Genomic DNA, 16,756 nt, shown 5'->3' on the forward strand with positions numbered 1-16,756 from the left:
GCAGAAGCTACGGTGGCATAGTGCTACAAAGCCTTCGATATAGTATGGCATGATGGGTTACTTTACAAACTATACACTCAAGGCTTCCCCGGATGGACAGTCAAACTTCTACAAAGTTATCTTACCGGTAGAACTTTCTCCGTTAAAACTGACACCTCCCTTTCCACAAGCACGCGCATACGTGCCCACCTGCTACAAGCCTATATACGGCTGACACCCCCACCGCCCCCCTGGTAAAGACGGCACAGTATGCGGACGATACCGCGTTCTGTACTCGAAACGCACACCTGGATCTGGTCACTCGACGACTGCAAGTAGTCCTGAACGCAGCAGAAAGACTATACACCACGACAAAACACAGGCAATGTTAATTACACGCCGTCTCGGGAAACGAGGCCCGCTAAGGAGGAGGCCCCTCCATCTCAGGTTCGGCGGACGGGAACTACCGTGGCGGCAGGCAGCCAATTACCTGGGGGTAACCCTGGATAACAGGCTGACTTGAAAACTGTACACTGAAGACCTAAGCCGCAGCGCCAGCGGAAGTATGAGCACCCTATGCCCGGTTCTGAACGCAGAAATTTCTCTATCCTCAAGTACAGGCGTAAGAGTTTACTGTACCCTAATCACACCAATAATGGAATACGCCTGTCCTGTATGGGGCTACGCCGCCGCCGCCGCGCACAAAGAAACTCCAGGCAGTGCAGAACAGGGCACTCAAACGTGCGCTACATTTTCCCAACCGATTCCCTACATTAAACCTGCACGAAGCCTCTGAAGTCCCCCTCCTAAAGTAACGTTTCGAAGACCTTGCAAAATCCTTCTATGAAACCACAGCTAAATCACACAATGAACTAATAAGGTCACTAGGACGTTATGACCCGTTCGGAGAGTGTCATAAAAGACCCAAGGCGATCTTCCTTGACTAATAGGTAACAAATAACCAAGCTTGGCCAAACCATCAAAGTAAAGGGGAAAGAAAACAGCAGGCACTCTTCCTAACATTAGCAAATTACATATTAAATATATCTATAATAAAAAATACAAAAATCAGACATCACCTCATAATATAAACAGACCATCAATCCATAATCATCCACTCACCCCACCAACCACGGTATGGCAGCTAAAGAAACACTAAACAAAAAACACGCACAAACAGCAACGACAAACCCAAAAGTAAAGCTATAACACAAAAATCATTCGCAAACCATACATTACGAGTAAATATCCAAAGGACAAAAGCCCTAATAACATCACCCTCAAAAGATGAGGAAATAAAAACATTGCGAAGTAGACCCATTGGTCACCAAAGGCTGCCCACGCCTAGTGTAAACGGTAACTGCTTACCGGCCTCTTCCCCGACTCCCCCCCCCCCCCCCCCCCCCGGGTCAGGATTTTTAGTGTGTGGTTAACCACACTTCCTTCAACCACTGTCCAAAAATTTGCGATTACACTTCACTGACGTTAATTTAACTGTCCTGTGAAGGTATGAAAGAAAAACAAAAGACTTCTGAACGTTATGCAGAATATAATTAAGTTTACAATTCAATCTAACCTTTACCTTTACAGGCAGAGCAATTCCTTAGTGAGTAGGATAGACGAATAGACGGTTTAATTGTAAATTTTACGTTGTTAAAAAAACTGATAAAATTTTGAGGAAAAATGCAGACAAACGTCCGTTTTCCAATTTGCAAGTGTATGGCTAAGCCGGTGGCGGTAATTGCACAGTCAATAAAGACAGAAAAGGTTGAATGTGGGGGTATAATTCGTGCAATCGACAATTTTTGTACAGTGGAAGGAGCGAGTTCCATGAATAACCAGGTAATTGTAAAAATCCTTACACTGAACCGATGCTGTACTGGTGGGGTGTGTTTGAGGATCACTTTTGTACGATTTTCTTGAATAACTCCAAAATCGAGACTTCTATCGAAAATGCACTCAATACAAAATTTAACTACGTGAATTGGATTTTCCGTCGGTGATTGGACGAAAATGACAATAATACCTTAAATTTCCTGTAGAAAAGACTTAAACTTCATTTTTTCTCAAGGACTAATACTCCGCACAAAGACAACGAGAGACTATTGACAATCTCGCGCGACGCGCGTATGCTACAACTTAGGTGGTTTTTGTAGACCAATTTACGAGTGTTTCCCGGCTTGATAGGCTGTAGTTTATTGTTCTGTACCAAATTTTTCGTCTCAAAATCCTTTACATCACTGTGGTAAGTTGTAAACATTTATCATTTACACCCTGTATATACGTGTAAAAAAGCTAAATATAAAAACTGTAAACGAAAGAAGGCCATAGCTTCCATCTTTCTTGAAAACAGAAACCACAGTTCAGTAAACAAAAAACATTTATAACAAAAAAGTCTTAATTTATCTGTAAAACCCTATATTTTACAACAGCGATCAAACCAGTAACATAAAAACATGGTCTCTACCACCCACTAGTGTGGGTTCCAGATATAATGGTCGGCGGTGGGTGATAGGAGTTCTAAAAACATTTTATTAGGTTTTCATAATATTTTAACAAAGTATTTGGTATGTAATTATTATTGCTTTAACTTTCTATAACTCTGCTTTATAAATTTTAAAGCATAAAGCTACTGTCCTACGTTATTAACCACCATTACTACGGTGGGCGGTTACAAAATTTTGCTAGCATCGGAGACAGAAGTGGAGAGTAAGTAAAAAAGCTTGACAACCACAGCATTATACACGTAGGAAATGCTTACTCTCAAAGACAATGCATTAAAAGAACAGTTATAATTAAAAATCACATAAAATTAAGAGCAAAAATCGTAAGGCCAAGAATAGAATACGAAACATCGCCCAATAAACAGTGCAGAAACGTACAGTCAAACCCCTTAAATTAAGGTTCCAAGGAGCATGCGAAGAATTACCACTCTGTGACACGCACAAAGAACCAAAGCAAACTACGTAACGAAACACATTCTTGAAAATTCAAACTACTAGACTCAATTAGTAAAACCAAAACAGAAAAAGAACTTCAGGGTATGGGAGTACCAAATTTACAGGAGCGCGACACAATCAGGAAAGTTATACAGACAAAGGGTTCCGAGGAATATCAGAGGAGTAAATAACAGACATGGGCAAGTAACACAGTCACTCGTTGCGTTTGAAAGAATATTCGACAAAAGAATGGGCGATAAGTGTCGATTTTGCACGGGTCTGAGTAATTCACTTCCGGAAAAAGCCATCTACTACTGACGCTCCTCCTCATTTGCAGTCGCTACGCATCTTCTTACGTAACGTCTCGTCACTCCCCGAAGTTAGTGCAGCTTCTAGCACCAAGAACAGCAATGTAAATGTACTATAGGTGGTTTATTCAGCCCTTGCCGTGCACCTAGTTTTTGCGGGCAGTCTTCATCTAAAAAGTCTTAGCAATTTGCCAGAGTAGTTCGGCAAATTCATGGACCTGATGACTTGGTGCACACCCCATCTTTAGCTGGGCCTGACAAGATCAGTCTAATAAGATTGTGAGTTTCGTTTATACAAAACCTTTCCAAACCTCACTGCTCCAATTTTAATCATGTAATCAGGAAACAGATAGTTCTACGACAAAATGTGCGAAGTACCACTGAACAGTCTGCCCCTCCTCTGTGTCTTTACCGTTACAGCTCAAACCGAACCAAGCGCGTGGGGGAATGGGGGGGGGGGGGGGCGTGGTAAACTACTTTACTCCTATTTAGAAAGACTGAGTTCAAGTACCTATTTGCCTTCAACGGTGAGGGGAAACAAAGAACAACCTAGAGTCAACAGACATTCGTCGTTGACATAATTACGTTAATTACGAACCTAAACTTAGACAGCTAGACGAGAATTTAAAAGTCGATCGTCCCAACTGTGTCCCTGACAACTGAATGGAGTCGGAAATAATGCCAGTCGTGTCTTCGTTGGCGTGGTTCATAGTCTGTGCCCAGTATGCACTGATTACAGAAAATGGAATGTTAAAATTAGCAAACAATTTACACGAGATACTGCTCAGTAACTTCCAATATTTTATATCAAGGCAGATGTGGAACCCGCACTATTAAATCATAACACAAATGTACACACATCACCCATCTCTTTTTCTATTATTCTACTCATTTACTATGCGTCACAAATACACGGTTAACTTTTGCACTTCAGTTATTGCACTGAAATCATGAGGAGTACTGTCATGCAAAGCGTTTTTCTGTTATTCTCACACGTTGATGCAACACGTCCGCGATATTTCTGATTTTTTATCTCCTTCGGCTTACTTTCTTGCTTCGTGGCCTTTCTCCATAAAACTTGCAAATTGCTCAAATAGTTTGTTATTGGTGCAATGTCGCCAGAAAGTTGCAACAGCTGCTGGGAGAGATACATGATGGGAACGGCACAGGAAAAAAAAGTGCAGCTTAAAGATGCTGCAAAAGCAACAGTTCACCTGAAGGTGACTGGTAGGAAACTCGTAGAAACGTTGTGACAACATAACATGGCCAATAACCCGAGAAAAATTCACAATACGATTTGTTGTGCTGAAGTGTCAGGAAATAATGGCGCTAGGCAAGAAATGCTACATATTGACATCCAGAATGACTAAAGCACACAAAATCAGAAAAAGCAAATTTACTGCTGCCAAATTTCGAGGCAATATTGAAAATATCGTTAGAGGTATTCCGTTATGTGCCACCAATGTGCCACCAGTGAAGCGTCTACAGTGGTGAAAATTATTATTTCCTGCTTCCAACAACTACGTAGCAGAATGTACACTCTCCCACTCTCCTTCCCCCCCCCCCCCCCCCCCCTGAGCCCGAGTGCCTGGATCAAGAAAAGATAGACAGGTGTAAAAGTCACACACATTACAGCACTGCTATTTAATGGAAAATGGACTCCTGTTGTCTGAAATGTTTATGGTAAATACAATGTTTCGTGCGCAGGAAGCTTGCGAGAAGTGTTCCACTCCCGAGTCTTCTCTCCCGAAGGGACGAGCAAAAAATATCGGTATCAGAATATCGATGATACCGTCATCTTTCATAAATGTCGATAGAATATATACATTTTCAAATATTTGCCCATTCCTATGAGAGTGAGATGGTTGACTTGACAGAGCCGGTCCCACGCTGAGGCAGTGAGTCAGCTGTTAACGCTGTGAGCTGCTTGGCAGTGAATCACAGCGGAGACACGCGCGGCTGATGAATGGGCCGCCCGTTGTCCCCTTCCTGTCCTCGCTGCGTATAGTGAATCACTTTAATATTCGGACACTATATGTTAAACTTGTAGCATCATAACTTTATTCGTAACAAAACATATAACCAAGTATTATATTCCGTGATGTGTCTCGTAAATAAAAGCATAAACTTCATTAAGATAACGTACATAAGTTCTTTTATAATACTATTTAAATACAACTCGGTCCTATATTCACATTACTTTAATATTCGGACACTTTGCAGAACTAAACGTTTCAAGACAAGATTTTGTGGAACATTAAATGTTTCGATATTTTGTCGGGTAGCAATTCTGTTTTACCAATTCTTTCAAACGCTTCAGCATACTACAAACCATTTTTTTTTTAAATAGTCCGCATGTAGACTGTCCTATTCTTTTAATCGACGCTTCATATTCTCCTTGGACGATTATGGTGTTTTTCTAATATGTCACTCCAGTTCTCCCCACACATTCTAAATGCGGTTGAGATCTGGTGATTGAGGTGGTGGTTGTAAGACTTTGGGGGCAATTGTACAACAAATATTCCTGCACAATGCGAGCCTTATGTTTCGGGTCATTGTCCTGGTAAAATCTGAACGTGTTTGATATCGCCATGGTCTCAGCACTTTCCCGTAAATTGTTCTTTAATATGTTCAAATAGACATATTTGTCCACAATACTGTCGATGAACACCAATCCGCCCGGTCCAAATATCGATATACAGCCCCAGACAAGAACGTTGCCACCTCCATGCTTTACAGTCGGTTTGATATGTATTTGTGACTGTACATTTTTTCGTTCTTCTTCTAACACACTAGGCTTCGTCCATCCGACCGAAAAACCTCAAATTTACTGTCGTCGGCAAAAATGACGTCGTTCCACAATATTTCATCCGTCGTAATGAACACCCTGGCAAAGTGCAATATCTTCCTTCGATTCCGTCCATTCACATACTGTTTCTTCCTGGCCACTGTTCCCACTGCAGCTATTGCAGGTACAGGATGTACCTTCTTGCCAGTCTCGTTTAACAGCTCACGTGCTAATCTGGGTGCACTGAGTGCAGGATCCTTCTTTGTTTTCCGCATTAGCTGCCTCTTGTCTTCGGTGGCCCTTTTGCGGAAGAGAGTTGATACGGTCCTCATTTTTGAATCGTCTGACGATATCTGCCACAATCCTCTTACTTACGTTGCGCGTGGCAGCAATTTGTCTATATTATTTACCTTTCGCGTTGTGAAAAATCACAAGCTGTCGTATCTCAAAATTAGTATTAGCTTCGCGTGGCATCGAACCGTTTGGATAGTCGACCGCGCTTGTAAACGCACACGTGCCCTCTGACGTAAGTATTTAACCCGGTGCGAACGGTGAAAACAAGTGCGGCACTGCCATCTGTCCGGATATTAAAGTAACGTGACCATCGAAGATTGCTTTATTTCATTCGTATTATTGAACATGTGGTATGCGTTGTGTAAACATCATGCATGCTAATATTTACTAGACATCTACTTTCATATAATACGTGGATATATTTTTCTTTTATTCAGAATACAGTTATGATGCAGCAAAGTAAAAATCTCTTAGTGTCCGAATATTAGGGTTAGTCACTGTATGTACCAGGCGCCTACAATCAAATAAAACTAACAGACTGAGCACGCCTCTATGAAGACAGTCAGAGCCAAAGCAAACAGATCACTGCACTCTCATAATATACTGTGTTCATCATAAGAACAAACCTGATGCAAACATTACACCATGTATTCTTCCGCGGTTGCTCGAATTCCACTGCAAATGTTTTCACGTTGAACGGCAGCCAAGCTGACTTGAATACAGTCAAGTGCGAAAATAAGGATACGTTTTATGCTTTGCGTTATGCGCACATCGACTGAGCGATTTTACGGGACAAAAGAGCAACCGACGCATTTAACTCGCACAGCTATGGCTAGCCAGTCCAACAAACCAGCGAGAAACTGCAATTACGACGTAAAAAGAGACGAGCACAGAATTAACGTAGCTACGAATGTCATTTTTAAAGAGCATCAATTAATATTCGACACAACTCCAACAATATCATACGCTTGTTAGGGAACCAGACGGTAAGCACAAAATGCTCGCCTTCTTAGCTAACATAGTATTGTAATTAAAAACAACAGTGATGAAAATTCCTATCACAGGGTAATTGTTCTGCGCGAGATATATGTGACGCAAAAGTGTATTTCAGGGATTTGAACATACAGTTAAATTTTGAAGGTATTACCTAATCGTCTGGTATCTTCTCAATTGCTACCCTATCCGAATCCACGAAATACATTTCAGTACTGGAACTGTCATCTGCTACACTGATAACGAGTAGATCAACAATGAGACCCAAGAAGTCAACCAAGCGACACATATTGACCACCTCTTTTATGATGCGCTGTTCTGTTTCCCGCCAGCGTTCGGCATTCATGGGTGACAACTTTCGCGCCTTAGTTCCAGTACGTCTGACACCTTAAGTGTGGTGCTATTTCTCTCGTCAAATCGCTTAGCTTGTCTCTACAGTGATTCTGATGAGTTCCTTTTGCAGTGGTACGTTGCCAACTGTAAAATGCTGCATTTGAATGGTGTGCTCATTGCTGTGAAAGTTATTATTGTCCATGTTTGCACGACGCTTACCACACTGACTCTTGTGAGACCACGTCCGTGGTACAGAACGCTGGACGTGGCCCAAATAAAAGGTATCTGATTTTTCATTTTTGTCCTAAAAATTTGGTTATGTTTTTTCTTAGTTTAAACATCCTATATTGAGAATCTTTTATAAAAATTTCAATAATTAAGAATTTATATTTGCAATGGAAACTGTAATTTTACGTTGTTGTTGTCTTCAGTCCTGAGACTTGTTTGATGCAGCTCTCCATGCTACCCTATCCTGTGCAAGTTTCTTCATCTCCCAGTACCTACTGCAACCTACATCCTTCTGAATCTGCTTAGTGTATTCATCTCTTCGTCTCCCTCTACGATTTTTACCCTCCACGCTGCCCTCCAATGCTAAATTTGTGATCCTTTGATGCCTCAGAACATGTCCTACCAACCGATCCCTTCTTCTCGTCAAGTTGTGCCCCAAATTCCTCTTCTCCTCAATTCTATTCAATACCTCCTCATTAGTTATGTGATCTACCCACCTAATCTTCAGCGTTCTTCTGTAGCACCACATTTCGAAAGCTTCTATTCTCTTCTTGTCCAAACTACTTATCATCCATTTTTCACTTCCATACATGGCTACACTCCATACAAATACTTTCAGAAACGACTTCCTGACACTTAAATCTATACTCGATGTTAACAAATTTCTCTTCTTCAGAAACGCGTTCCTTGCCATTGCCAGTCTACATTTTATATCCTCTGTACTTCGACCATCGTCAGTTATTTTGCTCCCCAAATAGCGAAACTCCTTTACTACTTTAAGTGTCTCATTTCCTAATCCAATTCCCTCAGCATCACCCGATTTTATTCGACTACATTCCATTATCCTCGTTTTGCTTATGTTGATGTTCATCTTGTATTCTCCTTTCAAGACACTGTCCATTCCATTCAACTGCCCTTACAAGTCCTTTGCTGTCTCTGACAGAATTACAATGTCATCGGCGAACCTCAAAGTTTTTATTTCTTCTCCATGGATTTTAATACCTACTCCGAATTTTTCTTTTGTTTCCTTTACTGCTTGCTCAGTATACAGATTGAATAACATTGGGGAGAGGCTACAACCCTGTCTCACTCCCTTCCCAACCACTGCTTCCCTTTCATGCCCCTCGACTCTTAGAACTGCTATCTGGTTTCTGTACAAATTGTAAATAGCCTTTCACTCCCTGTATTTTACCCCTGCCACCTTCAGAATTTGGAAGAGAGTATTCCAGTCAACATTGTCAAAAGCTTTCTCTGTGACTTATTAAACTGATAGTTCGGTAATTTTCACATCTGTCAACACCTGCTTTCTCAAGTACATCGCCCTTGTACAGACCCTCTATATACTCCTTCCACCTTTCTGCTTTCCCTTCTTTACTTAGAACTGGGTGTCCATCTGAGCTCTTGATAGTCATACAAGTGGTTCTCTTTTCTCCAAAGGTCTCTCTAATTTTCCTGTAGGCAGTATCTATCTTACCCCTAGTGAGATAAGCCTCTACATCCTTACATTTGTCCTCTAGCCATCCCTGCTTAGCCATTTTGCACTTCCTGTCGATCTCATTTTTGAGACGTTTGTATTCCTTTTTGCCTGCTTCATTTACTGCATTTTTATATTTTCTCCTTTCATCAATTAAATTCAATATATCTTCTGTTACCCAAAGATTTCTACTAGCCCTCGTCTTTTTACCGACATGATCCTCTGCTGCCATCACTACTTCATCCCTCAGAGCTACCGATTCTTCTACTACTGTACTTCTTTCCCCCACTGCTGTCAATTGTTCCCTTATGCTCTCCCTGAAACTCTGTACAACCCCTGGTTCTTTCAGTTTATCCAGGTTCCATCTCCTTAAACTCCCACCTTTTTGCAGTTTCTTCAGTTTTAATCTACAGTTCATAACCAATAGATTGTGGTCAGAGTCCACATCTGCACCTGGAAATGTCTTACAACTTAAAACCTGGTTCCTAAATCTCTGTCTTACCATTATATAACCTATCTAATAGCTTTTAGTATCTCCAGGGTTCTTCCATGTATACAACCTTCTTTCATGATTCTTGAACCAAGTGTTAGCTATGATTAAGTTATGCTCTGTGCAAAATTCTACCAGACGGCTTCCTCTTTCATTTCTTCCCCCCAATCCATATTCACCTATGTTTCTTTCCCTTTTCGTACACTCGACTATTAAATGACTATGACTATTCAATTTTCGTCCCCCTTCACTATCTGAATAATTTCTTTTATCTCATCATACATTTCATCAATTTCTTCGTCATCTGCAGAGGTAGTTGGCATATAAACTTGTACTACTGTAGTAGGCGTGGGCTTCGTGTCTATCTTGGCCACAATAATGCGTTCACTATGCTGTTTGTAGTAGCTTACCCGCACGCCTATTTTTTTATTCATTATTAAAGCTACTCCTGCATTACCTCTATTTGATTTTGTATTTGTAACACTGTATTCACCTGACCAAAAGTCTTGTTCCTCCTGCCACCGAGCTTCACTAATTCCCACTATATGTAACTTTAACCCATCCATTTCCCTTTTTAAATTTTCTAACCTACCTGCTCGATTAAAGGATCTGTCATTCTACGCTCCGATCCGTAGAACGGCGGTTTTCTTTCTCCTGATAACAACGTCCTCTTGAGTAGTCCCCGCCCGGAGATCCGAATGGGGTACTATTTTACCTCCGGAGTATTTTACCCAAGAGGACGCCATCGTCATTTAACCATACAGTAAAGCTGCATGCCCTCGGGAAAAATTACGGCTGTAGTTTCCCCTTGCTTTCAGCCATTCGCAGTACCAGCACAGCAAGGCCGTTTTGGTTATTGTTACAAGGCCAGATCAATCAATCATCCAGACTGTTGCGCCTGCAACTACTGAACCACACGTTTGTCTGGGATCTCAACAGATACCCCTCCGTTGTGGTTGTAACTACGGTACGGCCATCTGTATCGCTGAGGCACGCAAGCCCCCCCCCCCTCCCCACCAACGGCAAGGTCTATGGTTCATGGGGGGGAATTTTACGTGTAGTTCGTAATTAGAAATAAAATTATTAGATATGTATTTATTAGCAAATATTTGACGAATTTTACATTTCAAATATGTAGGTATTTCAACTTGAACGAGAAAAAGCGACCAGAACGGGCTTGAGCATTCGATCAATTAATTGGACTGGGTCACCGTTCTACAATGCTACCGATTCAGCTACACATTCCATACTGAAAACATCCATATCTTCAGTAAATACAGTTCCTCGCAAAAAGTTCAAAGCTGATTTTTTTCTGTAAACTTGCGAAAAACACTGAGTACGACCTGTTTTTCGACACTTTCAAACAGTGTTCTACGTTCATGTTTTACTATAGAGCAGGTAGCTGCGGCGACCACTTTCATATTGCCTATTAACAGCGCGACAATCACAATACAACAGTAAGGAGACAGACTGTATACGATTTTTTAAATAAAAATTATTCATGGCTAAAATATGATTCTGAAAAATGTTGATGGTTGTTAATGTATTAGAATACTTTAAAGTTTCATTTACCGTATTACAGTAATAAGATATGTAGTACGTAAGCTGGACCTACGTCCAAGAATGTAACAACATCTGTGTGCGTGTGCTACAACTGTTGACCAATCACTGCGTTTTTGTTTGTTTATATCAGGTTTATTTTTATGGCGAAAAAAGTATAGGAAGGATAAAATCGACATTACTGTTATGATCAGTAGCGCACTACCGCTGCTCAGGGCCGTTGCTAGGTGTTTTGCCGCCCTAGTCGAGAACTGAGAAATGATGCCCCCTCTTTTCTATTACCATCAGTCTCCTTGATGTCCTTCCCTCCGCCATCTCTCCCTATTACCACCAACGTCCAACGGTTGGTTAGTTGGTTTACAAGGGGGGGGGGGGGGGGGGGGAGGAGGAGGATCAAACTGCTAGGTCATCGGTCCCTCGTTCCGATTAAAATAATTCCACAAGCGTGGGAGACATACAAAACACAACTGGAAGAAAGGAGAAAACCACAAGAATGACAGAAGCGCAACAAACACTAAAATTGACAAAATCGGACAAGAAAACCACAGAGAGACGCCAGAAACATATAGAAGAGATCAAAACAAGAGAGCAGATTACCATGCCTGGCTGAACATGAGAATAAAAAGAAAAAGACAGTCACTCTGCAACACATTAAAACCTCCGCCCTAAGAGCGCTAGGGTGGAGAACACAGAGGGACAAAGGACATGCGCTAAAACTTGGATTAAGTGATAAAACCCACCCTCACGAATAAAACGTAGAACTAAAGCTGCTGTTGATTCATTGTCGCCTTACACCGAAGGTGGGAAAGGCTGGGAAAGTTAAAAGTCCGCCGCAGAGCGGCTAAAAGTGGTCATTCCACCAAGAGGTGGACGACCGTCATTTGTGAGCCACAGGGAAACCGAAGTGGTCCTGGCGCAGGAGGTAACCACGCGTTAGCCATGTATGGCCAATACGGAGCCGGCAGAGGACAACTGATTCCCTGCGAGAGGACCGCATGGAAAACTTCCACACATTCGTAGTCTCCTTAATGATACGCAGTTTGTTGTGCGTACTGTTATGCCATTCTGTCTCCCAAGCCGAAAAACCCTGCGGCATAAGGCAGAACGTAGGTCAGTTTCGAAGATGCCCATCTCCAAAAGCGGTTTCCGCGTAGCCTGTTTGGCCAGCCTTTCGGCAAGTTCGTTGCATGGGATTACGATGTGCCCTGGGGTGCACGCAAACACCACTGACCGACCGGACCGTTCCAGGGGATAGATGGATTCCTGAATGGGCGCTACCAAAGGATGGCGAGGGTAGCACTGATCGATAGCTTGTAGGCTGCTCTAGGAGTCAGTACACAGGAGAAATGACTCGCCAGAGCACGAGATATGGCCGCCAGCGCTGCAGTGAAAACACTGCAGCCATCTGGCAAGGACTGCTGTTCAATATATCCTCCATAAACATACGCAAAGCCTACGTGACCATCAGCCATCGAGCCGTCGGTGTGAACCACTTCATGGCCCTGGTACATGTCGAGAATCGAGAGGAAGTGATAGCGGAAAACCGTAGGTTTAATGGAGTCTTTAGGGCCATGCAAAAGATCCAGAAGAATCTACGGCCTAGATGTACACCATGGAGGTGTACGTGAATGGACCTCGAGGAGAGGTGGTGCGGGAAGTACAGTGGGAAGACATATGGCCGAGCTTCCAGCACTTAAAGCACAGCATCAGGGGAGGGATATATAGCTTTACGTCACAGTGATACACTGTCACCTTGACCTCGGGTAATGTGTCACCCTCGAAGGCCAAGATGAAGGCACCAGTGGCAACCTGATTAACCCTCACAACCCAGTGGACGCGCTGGACGAAATGGACACCTCGGCGCTCTAAACTGGCGCGCAGTTCATCGTCAGACTGTAAAAGGAGGTCCCTGTGAAATATGATACCCTGGACCATACTTAAGCTCTTATGGGGCGTGATGGAAACAGAAACATCACCCAGATTGTCACAGGCGAGTAGTGCCCACGACTGGGCAGAGGATGCTATTTTGATCAAGACCGACACTGACCACATTTTGGACAAGCCCTCCATCTTACCAAACTTGTCCTCTAAATGCTCCATAAAAAAAAAACTTAAGTTTCCTTGAGAAGAAAGGTTCCCCGTCAACTCTCGTACATACGAGGTACCGGGATGAATAAGCATCGCTGCCACCCTTAGCCTGGTGTTCCTCCCATGGTGTGGCCAGGAGGTGGGGAACATTTTGGGGTCATATTTCTTAGCATTTAAGTTAGACCTTTATCGTGTAGAGACTGCTGGTGTTCCACCACCAGCAAGAGATGACGTACTACGCTTAATGGCGTGTCATCCGCCCTGATACCACCCACTCCGACCAGGGGCCCTCCCCACAAGCGCCACCCCGCCACAGCAAAGGCCACATGGCAGGATGGCCATTGCTGCGAGTCCCGATGCCTCAGGGTGACAGCCAACTACTCCTTGGCATACACGGGGAGTTAACAGCTCAGGAATCAGCAGAGCGATCCCTGCATGAATCAGCAGAGCGATCCCTGTGTGGTCAGGGGGACACAACCTACATTTTACATGACAGCCCCACCACAACGGACTGGCTACCATGCTGGATATCAGGCGCAAACGAACTAAGAAGTCCATTATCGTCGGTAGCGCAGAAAGCGATACTACACAGAGAATGGAGGAAAACGTACCCAGGAGGGCGACCTCGCCCAATCGCTGGAGAATGAGTGGAAGTGCAGATACACATCGATATGAGTGGGCTCAGCGCATGACGGACACTGCACCATGTAAGGCGCCCTTCCCCAGTTGGCTCGCTCTTTGGGAAAATTTTGAAAACTTGAGGTCAAACCCTACAGGGGACCATCACATAAAGGCTGAAACGGGTGAGACTCCTTTAAGCCGCCTCTTAAGACAGGCAGGAATACCTCAGGCCTATTCTAACCCCCAGACCCGCAAGGGGGCAACATGTATCGGCACAGCACTGCAGAACTAATATACTTTTAAGGTAGCAAATGTTATCATTTTGTAGGGACAGTTGTCGGTTTTCATGCTAAGTCTTCAAGCCCTTTAAAACTGAGGACAACAAATGTCCTCAGTTTCTTATTTTTTGTCTTCAATTTTTGAAATTTCCCAAAATAACAAACAGGAATAAAGTGGTCAACATTTTAAACTAAAATACAGCAGTACAACCAAATTCAGCATCAATACCTTGTTTAATTTAATTGCAAGAAAATGGAATTATTTTCTGTTGTGGATGAATTTTTTCTTTAACTTAGAAACTAGGCTACACTGATGGGAGACAAGCTGAAGCACCAAACTAGATCATCTGGATAATCATGGTGTTATTTACTTTGTTTTCATTGACATATTTTTTGAATGTGGAATAAATATATTTTTCAGCATCCACTTTCGTCAGAGTAAGTAAAGAATTATTAAATAACTGTTCTATATGTTTTTGAGTACTATTTGGTTTTTTTAATTTTTCGTGTTCATTTTTTCTACTCATTTGGCTGCCGTAGGTGCTCGTCTAGTATTGCCTATTGGTGGAAATGGTCTTGCCGCTGCTCATTTAGACAAACTGTGTGAAACTTCGTTTTTTGTTTGAGATGGATTTGGAGCATATGTTCATCAGTAGTGTATGTGATTTGAATAACGACACCTAAGCAAACATGCTGTAATGTAATTACTAGCAAAAATTGATACAGGTGAAGATATATGATAATTGAAAAATTTAACAGTAAACATGAACCCACAAGCGAGCCTTTGGCAAGATAACTGCAAATGTATGGTAGCTAGGTGCCACTGACTTCAGCATGAAATATCGTTCTAATTAGTAAAGTCCGCACTGTCGGCAGGGCACTCGGTGGGGACAGCGGTAGCGGTTGGCGGTTACGGGCAGGCGCTGTAGGGGAAATGCCGTTCTGAACTGAAGTCTACAGCCAAATTTTTTGTAAATATTAAGTAGCCTCCATGCCCACACTTGCGTGGAGATCATTCAGAAAGATCCATCACCTCTGCTTTAGTTAGTACTTAAAAAGAATTCCGCTGAGAAAAGCAACAAAAGCAGTGATTTATTTTCGCCGGGCTTGTTACCAATTTGTGACTTACAGAAAAGTGACATGAGTGGGAGAGTTATGAGTAAAACCTACACAATTCTCTTACTGCCACATTGAAATTTGCTTCTTTTGCCAAAACACAGCGGAGTTTACAGTGTCACCTCACTAACATGTTGTGCAGACGCAATTGTAGGACAATTCTGAAACAGTGGTTTATTAAGTTTATTAATTAACGAAATGAGAAAAAGCACAGTCAGTAGCTTATGAAAAAGCGCATCCTCAGTACAAGAATAAATGCCTAATGTCTTCACTTGCGTAATTCCGAAACCCGTAGCATTTCTTTTCACCAGCTATCGCTGGCCACTAAAAAATTACATTATTTCATCGAAAACGTCTGTATTTAGTGGAACAACGCGGCAGATAACGAAGTTTTGCATAATAACCATTTGGCGAAATACTCTTCTCTTGTGCGCTATCGTGTGCCAAAATCGCATTTCAGTATCTCAAACTGTTTATGAAATATGTAAGAGGAATGTTGTGGATATTTCACTCCGGGTTTATCGCTGACGCTCGCGATCGCAAATGAGTGTGCTACGTCAGATCAATTTTCTTGCGGTTGGTGACAGACATCCAGCCAAATCTATAGAAAAATTCAATATGTTGACTAAACGTCATACACAGCAACATATCATGTAATATGCAGCAAACGCAAAATCATAGTGATCCCTAGTTTTCATTGCAAACTTCTTCGAATTTCGCTCATTGTCTTTCTTCCATGCAAATGTCACAATGGCTATGACCATTAAGGAAATCATGGACGCATCATCATATAAACCTATAAATAACGCAAAAGTGAAGCTGCTTTACCGAATAGTTTTTGTAAAATCGTTTGAGAGATATTGGAGGGCATACGTCTCGGTTGCTGACCGGCCGAAAGGGAGCAAACACTTGTCGGCCTCCCTCTCCGAACAAACGAATGAAGTCGTCCAGCGCTTTGGACGAAAATTGGCACTGCGCATCGGCAACTTTACACAGCGCGAAGTATTCTAAGTATAAAACTTGCGATACAGTCCTCATCTGACTGGACCCATACTTTACGCATGGCTTGTGGTTGGAGTATGTGTTGGATGTATGTTAGGATACAGGCACATCCTACACACGTACTAATTTATCGTCCGATTGACTAATTTTGTGGCAGCCTACACACTGACGACCCATTGCACTCGGCGATTACTGCACCGCCCTGTTCCTATCGCTGCTTGCGAATTGTTTGTCTTTCGATCATCGAGGTTATTTTCTAAGGAAT

Source organism: Schistocerca americana, chromosome 8 (assembly GCF_021461395.2).
Source record: "Schistocerca americana isolate TAMUIC-IGC-003095 chromosome 8, iqSchAmer2.1, whole genome shotgun sequence".
NCBI lineage: Eukaryota > Metazoa > Arthropoda > Insecta > Orthoptera > Acrididae > Schistocerca > Schistocerca americana.